The sequence below is a fragment of the Corythoichthys intestinalis genome, unplaced genomic scaffold (genome assembly GCF_030265065.1).
Source record: "Corythoichthys intestinalis isolate RoL2023-P3 unplaced genomic scaffold, ASM3026506v1 HiC_scaffold_31, whole genome shotgun sequence".
NCBI lineage: Eukaryota > Metazoa > Chordata > Actinopteri > Syngnathiformes > Syngnathidae > Corythoichthys > Corythoichthys intestinalis.
In genome coordinates, this window is record NW_026651600.1 from 950,479 (window position 1) to 956,532 (window position 6,054).

A 6,054-nucleotide genomic window follows, 5' to 3' on the forward strand; every position below is an offset into this window, starting at 1 on the left:
TCTCGGCCATATCGCATAGATCTCACTGTGAAAAGGCTTAAATGACTTTTTTAATTAAGTTTGATGATTGCGTTCAAACAAAATGTCCTAGAACAAAATTTTCAAATGTAACTACTAGATTGTGATACAATACACTATTGGGTGAAATTTGGTTGACTTCTGCGCAGCGGTTTGGGAGTTAACATCAAAATTACATTTCTCGGCCATATCGCATAGATCTCACTGTGAAAAGGCTTAAATGGCTTTTTTGACCTAAGTTTAAAGATTGCGCTCAAACCAAATGTCCTAGAACGAAATTTTCAAATGTAACTACTAGATTGTGATACAATACACTAATGGGTGAAGTTTGGTTGACTTCTGCGCAGCGGTTTGGGAGTTAACATCAAAATTACATTTCTCGGCCATATCGCATAGATCTCACTGTGAAAAGGCTTAAATGGCTTTTTTGACCTAAGTTTGAGGATTGCGCTCAAATCAAATTTCCTATAACCAAATTTCCACATGTAACTACTAGATTGTGATACAATACACTAATGGGTGAAGTTTGGTTGACTTCTGCGCAGCGGTTTGGGAGTTAACATCAAAATTACATTTCTCGGCCATATCGCATAGATCTCACTGTGAAAAGGCTTAAATGACTTTTTTAATTAAGTTTGATGATTGCGTTCAAACAAAATGTCCTAGAACAAAATTTTCAAATGTAACTACTAGATTGTGATACAATACACTATTGGGTGAAGTTTGGTTGACTTCTGCGCAGCGGTTTGGGAGTTAACATCAAAATTACATTTCTCGGCCATATCGCATAGATCTCACTGTGAAAAGGCTTAAATGACTTTTTTAATTGTTTAATGATTGCGCTCAAACCAAATGTCCTAGAACCAAATTTTCAAATGTAACTACTAGAATGTGATACAATACACTATTGGGTGAAGTTTAGTTGACTTCTGCGCAGCGGTTTGGGAGTTAACATCAAAATTACATTTCTCGGCCATATCGCATAGATCTCACTGTGAAAAGGCTTAAATGGCTTTTTTGACCTAAGTTTAATGATTGCGCTCAAACCAAATGTCCTAGAACGAAATTTTCAAATGTAACTACTAGAATGTGATACAATACACTATTGGGTGAAGTTTGGTTGACTTCTGCGCAGCGGTTTGGGAGTTAACATCAAAATTACATTTCTCTGCCATATCGCATAGATCTCACTGTGAAAAGGCTTAAATGGCTTTTTTGACCTAAGTTTGAGGATTGCGCTCAAATCAAATGTCCTAAAACCAAATTTCCACATGTAACTACTAGATTGTGATACAATACACTAATGGGTGAAGTTTGGTTGACTTCTGCGCAGCGGTTTGGGAGTTAACATCAAAATTACATTTCTCGGCCATATCGCATAGATCTCACTGTGAAAAGGCTTAAATGACTTTTTTAATTAAGTTTGATGATTGCGCTCAAACAAAATGTCCTAGAACAAAATTTTCAAATGTAACTACTAGATTGTGATACAATACACTATTGGGTGAAGTTTGGTTGACTTCTGCGCAGCGGTTTGGGAGTTAACATCAAAATTACATTTCTCGGCCATATCGCATAGATCTCACTGTGAAAAGGCTTAAATGGCTTTTTTGACCTAAGTTTGAGGATTGCGCTCAAATCAAATGTCCTAGAACCAAATTTCCACATGTAACTACTAGATTGTGATACAATACACTAATGGTTGAAGTTTGGTTGACTTCTGCGCAGCGGTTTGGGAGTGAACATCAAAATTACATTTCTCGGCCATATCGCATAGATCTCACTGTGAAAAGGCTTAAATGACTTTTTTTAATTAAGTTTGAAGATTGCGCTCAAATCAAATGTCCTAGAACTAAATTTCCAAATGTAACTACTAGATTGTGATAAAATACACTATTGGGTGAAGTTTGGTTGACTTCTGCGCAGCGGTTTGGGAGTTAACATCAAAATTACATTTCTCGGCCATATCGCATAGATCTCACTGTGAAAAGGCTTAAATGGCTGTTTTGACCTAAGTTTGAGGATTGCGCTCAAATCAAATGTCCTATAACCAAATTTCCACATGTAACTACTAGATTGTGATACAATACACTAATGGGTGAAGTTTGGTTGACTTCTGCGCAGCGGTTTGGGAGTTAACATCAAAATTACATTTCTCGGCCATATCGCATAGATCTCACTGTGAAAAGGCTTAAATGACTTTTTTAATTAAGTTTGATGATTGCGTTCAAACAAAATGTCCTAGAACAAAATTTTTAAATGTAACTACTAGATTGTGATACAATACACTATTGGGTGAAGTTTGGTTGACTTCTGCGCAGCGGTTTGGGAGTTAACATCAAAATTACATTTCTCGGCCATATCGCATAGATCTCACTGTGAAAAGGCTTAAATGGCTTTTTTGACCTAAGTTTGAGGATTGCGCTCAAATCAAATGTCCTATAACCAAATTTCCACATGTAACTACTAGATTGTGATACAATACACTAATGGGTGAAGTTTGGTTGACTTCTGCGCAGCGGTTTGGGAGTTAACATCAAAATTACATTTCTCGGCCATATCGCATAGATCTCACTGTGAAAAGGCTTAAATGACTTTTTTAATTAAGTTTGATGATTGCGTTCAAACAAAATGTCCTAGAACAAAATTTTCAAATGTAACTACTAGATTGTGATACGATACACTATTGGGTGAAGTTTGGTTGACTTCTGCGCAGCGGTTTGGGAGTTAACATCAAAATTACATTTCTCGGCCATATCGCATAGATCTCACTGTGAAAAGGCTTAAATGACTTTTTTAATTAAGTTTTATGATTGCGTTCAAACAAAATGTCCTAGAACAAAAATTTCAAATGTAACTACTAGATTGTGATTCAATACACTATTGGGTGAAGTTTGGTTGACTTCTGCGCAGCGGTTTGGGAGTTAACATCAAAATTACATTTCTCGGCCATATCGCATAGATCTCACTGTGAAAAGGCTTAAATGGCTTTTTTGACCTAAGTTTGAGGATTGCGCTCAAATCAAATGTCCTAGAACCAAATTTCCACATGTAACTACTAGATTGTGATACAATACACTAATGGGTGAAGTTTGGTTTACTTCTGCGCAGCGGTTTGGGAGTTAACATCAAAATTACATTTCTCGGCCATATCGCATAGATCTCACTGTGAAAAGGCTTAAATGGCTTTTTTGACCTAAGTTTGAGGATTGCGCTCAAACAAAATGTCCTAGAACAAAATTTTCAAATGTAACTACTAGATTGTGATACAATACACTATTGGGTGAAGTTTGGTTGACTTCTGCGCAGCGGTTTGGGAGTTAACATCAAAATTACATTTCTCGGCCATATCGCATAGATCTCACTGTGAAAAGGCTTAAATGACTTTTTTAATTAAGTTTGATGATTGCGTTCAAACAAAATGTCCTAGAACAAAATTTTCAAATGTAACTACTAGATTGTGATACAATACACTATTGGGTGAAGTTTAGTTGACTTCTGCGCAGCGGTTTGGGAGTTAACATCAAAATTACATTTCTCGGCCATATCGCATAGATCTCACTGTGAAAAGGCTTAAATGGCTTTTTTGACCTAAGTTTGAGGATTGCGCTCAAACCAAATGTCCTAGAACGAAATTTTAAAATGTAACTACTAGAATGTGATACAATACACCATTGGGTGAAGTTTGGTTGACTTCTGCGCAGCGGTTTGGGAGTTAACATCAAAATTACATTTCTCGGCCATATCGCATTGATCTCACTGTGAAAAGGCTTAAATGGCTTTTTTGACCTAAGTTTGAGGATTGCGCTCAAATCAAATGTCCTAGAACCAAATTTCCACATGTAACTACTAGATTGTGATACAATACACTAATGGGTGAAGTTTGGTTGACTTCTGCGCAGCGGTTTGGGAGTTAACATCAAAATTACATTTCTCGGCCATATCGCATAGATCTCACTGTGAAAAGGCTTAAATGGCTTTTTTGACCTAAGTTTGAGGATTGCGCTCAAATCAAATGTCCTATAACCAAATTTCCACATGTAACTACTAGATTGTGATACAATACACTAATGGGTGAAGTTTGGTTGACTTCTGCGCAGCGGTTTGGGAGTGAACATCAAAATTACATTTCTCGGCCATATCGCATAGATCTCACTGTGAAAAGGCTTAAATGACTTTTTTAATTAAGTTTGATGATTGCGCTCAAACAAAATTTCCTAAAACAAAATTTTCAAATGTAACTACTAGATTGTGATACAATACACTATTGGGTGAAGTTTGGTTGACTTCTGCGCAGCGGTTTGGGAGTTAACATCAAAATTACATTTCTCGGCCATATCGCATAGATCTCACTGTGAAAAGGCTTAAATGACTTTTTTAATTAAGTTTGATGATTGCGTTCAAACAAAATGTCCTAGAACAAAATTTTCAAATGTAACTACTAGATTGTGATACAATACACTATTGGGTGAAGTTTGGTTGACTTCTGCGCAGCGGTTTGGGAGTTAACATCAAAATTACATTTCTCGGCCATATCGCATAGATCTCACTGTGAAAAGGCTTAAATGACTTTTTTAATTAAGTTTGATGATTGCGCTCAAACAAAATGTTCTAGAACAAAATTTTCAAATGTAACTACTAGATTGTGATACAATACACTATTGGGTGAAGTTTGGTTTACTTCTGCGCAGCGGTTTGGGAGTTAACATCAAAATTACATTTCTCGGCCATATCGCATAGATCTCACTGTGAAAAGGCTTAAATGGCTTTTTTGACCTAAGTTTGAGGATTGCGCTCAAATCAAATGTCCTAGAACCAAATTTCCACATGTAACTACTAGATTGTGATACAATACACTAATGGGTGAAGTTTGGTTGACTTCTGCGCAGCGGTTTGGGAGTGAACATCAAAATTACATTTCTCGGCCATATCGCATAGATCTCACTGTGGAAAGGCTTAAATGACTTTTTTTAATTAAGTTTGAAGATTGCGCTCAAATCAAATGTCCTAGAACTAAATTTCCAAATGTAACTACTAGATTGTGATAAAATACACTATTGGGTGAAGTTTGGTTGACTTCTGCGCAGCGGTTTGGGAGTTAACATCAAAATTACATTTCTCGGCCATATCGCATAGATCTCACTGTGAAAAGGCTTAAATGGCTTTTTTGACCTAAGTTTGAGGATTGCGCTCAAATCAAATGTCCTATAACCAAATTTCCACATGTAACTACTAGATTGTGATACAATACACTAATGGGTGAAGTTTGGTTGACTTCTGCGCAGCGGTTTGGGAGTTAACATCAAAATTACATTTCTCGGCCATATCGCATAGATCTCACTGTGAAAAGGCTTAAATGACTTTTTTAATTAAGTTTGATGATTGCGTTCAAACAAAATGTCCTAGAACAAAATTTTCAAATGTAACTACTAGATTGTGATACAATACACTATTGGGTGAAGTTTGGTTGACTTCTGCGCAGCGGTTTGGGAGTTAACATCAAAATTACATTTCTCGGCCATATCGCATAGATCTCACTGTGAAAAGGCTTAAATGACTTTTTTAATTAAGTTTGATGATTGCGTTCAAACAAAATGTCCTAGAACAAAATTTTCAAATGTAACTACTAGATTGTGATACAATACACTATTGGGTGAAATTTGGTTGACTTCTGCGCAGCGGTTTGGGAGTTAACATCAAAATTACATTTCTCGGCCATATCGCATAGATCTCACTGTGAAAAGGCTTAAATGGCTTTTTTGACCTAAGTTTAAAGATTGCGCTCAAACCAAATGTCCTAGAACGAAATTTTCAAATGTAACTACTAGATTGTGATACAATACACTAATGGGTGAAGTTTGGTTGACTTCTGCGCAGCGGTTTGGGAGTTAACATCAAAATTACATTTCTCGGCCATATCGCATAGATCTCACTGTGAAAAGGCTTAAATGGCTTTTTTGACCTAAGTTTGAGGATTGCGCTCAAATCAAATTTCCTATAACCAAATTTCCACATGTAACTACTAGATTGTGATAC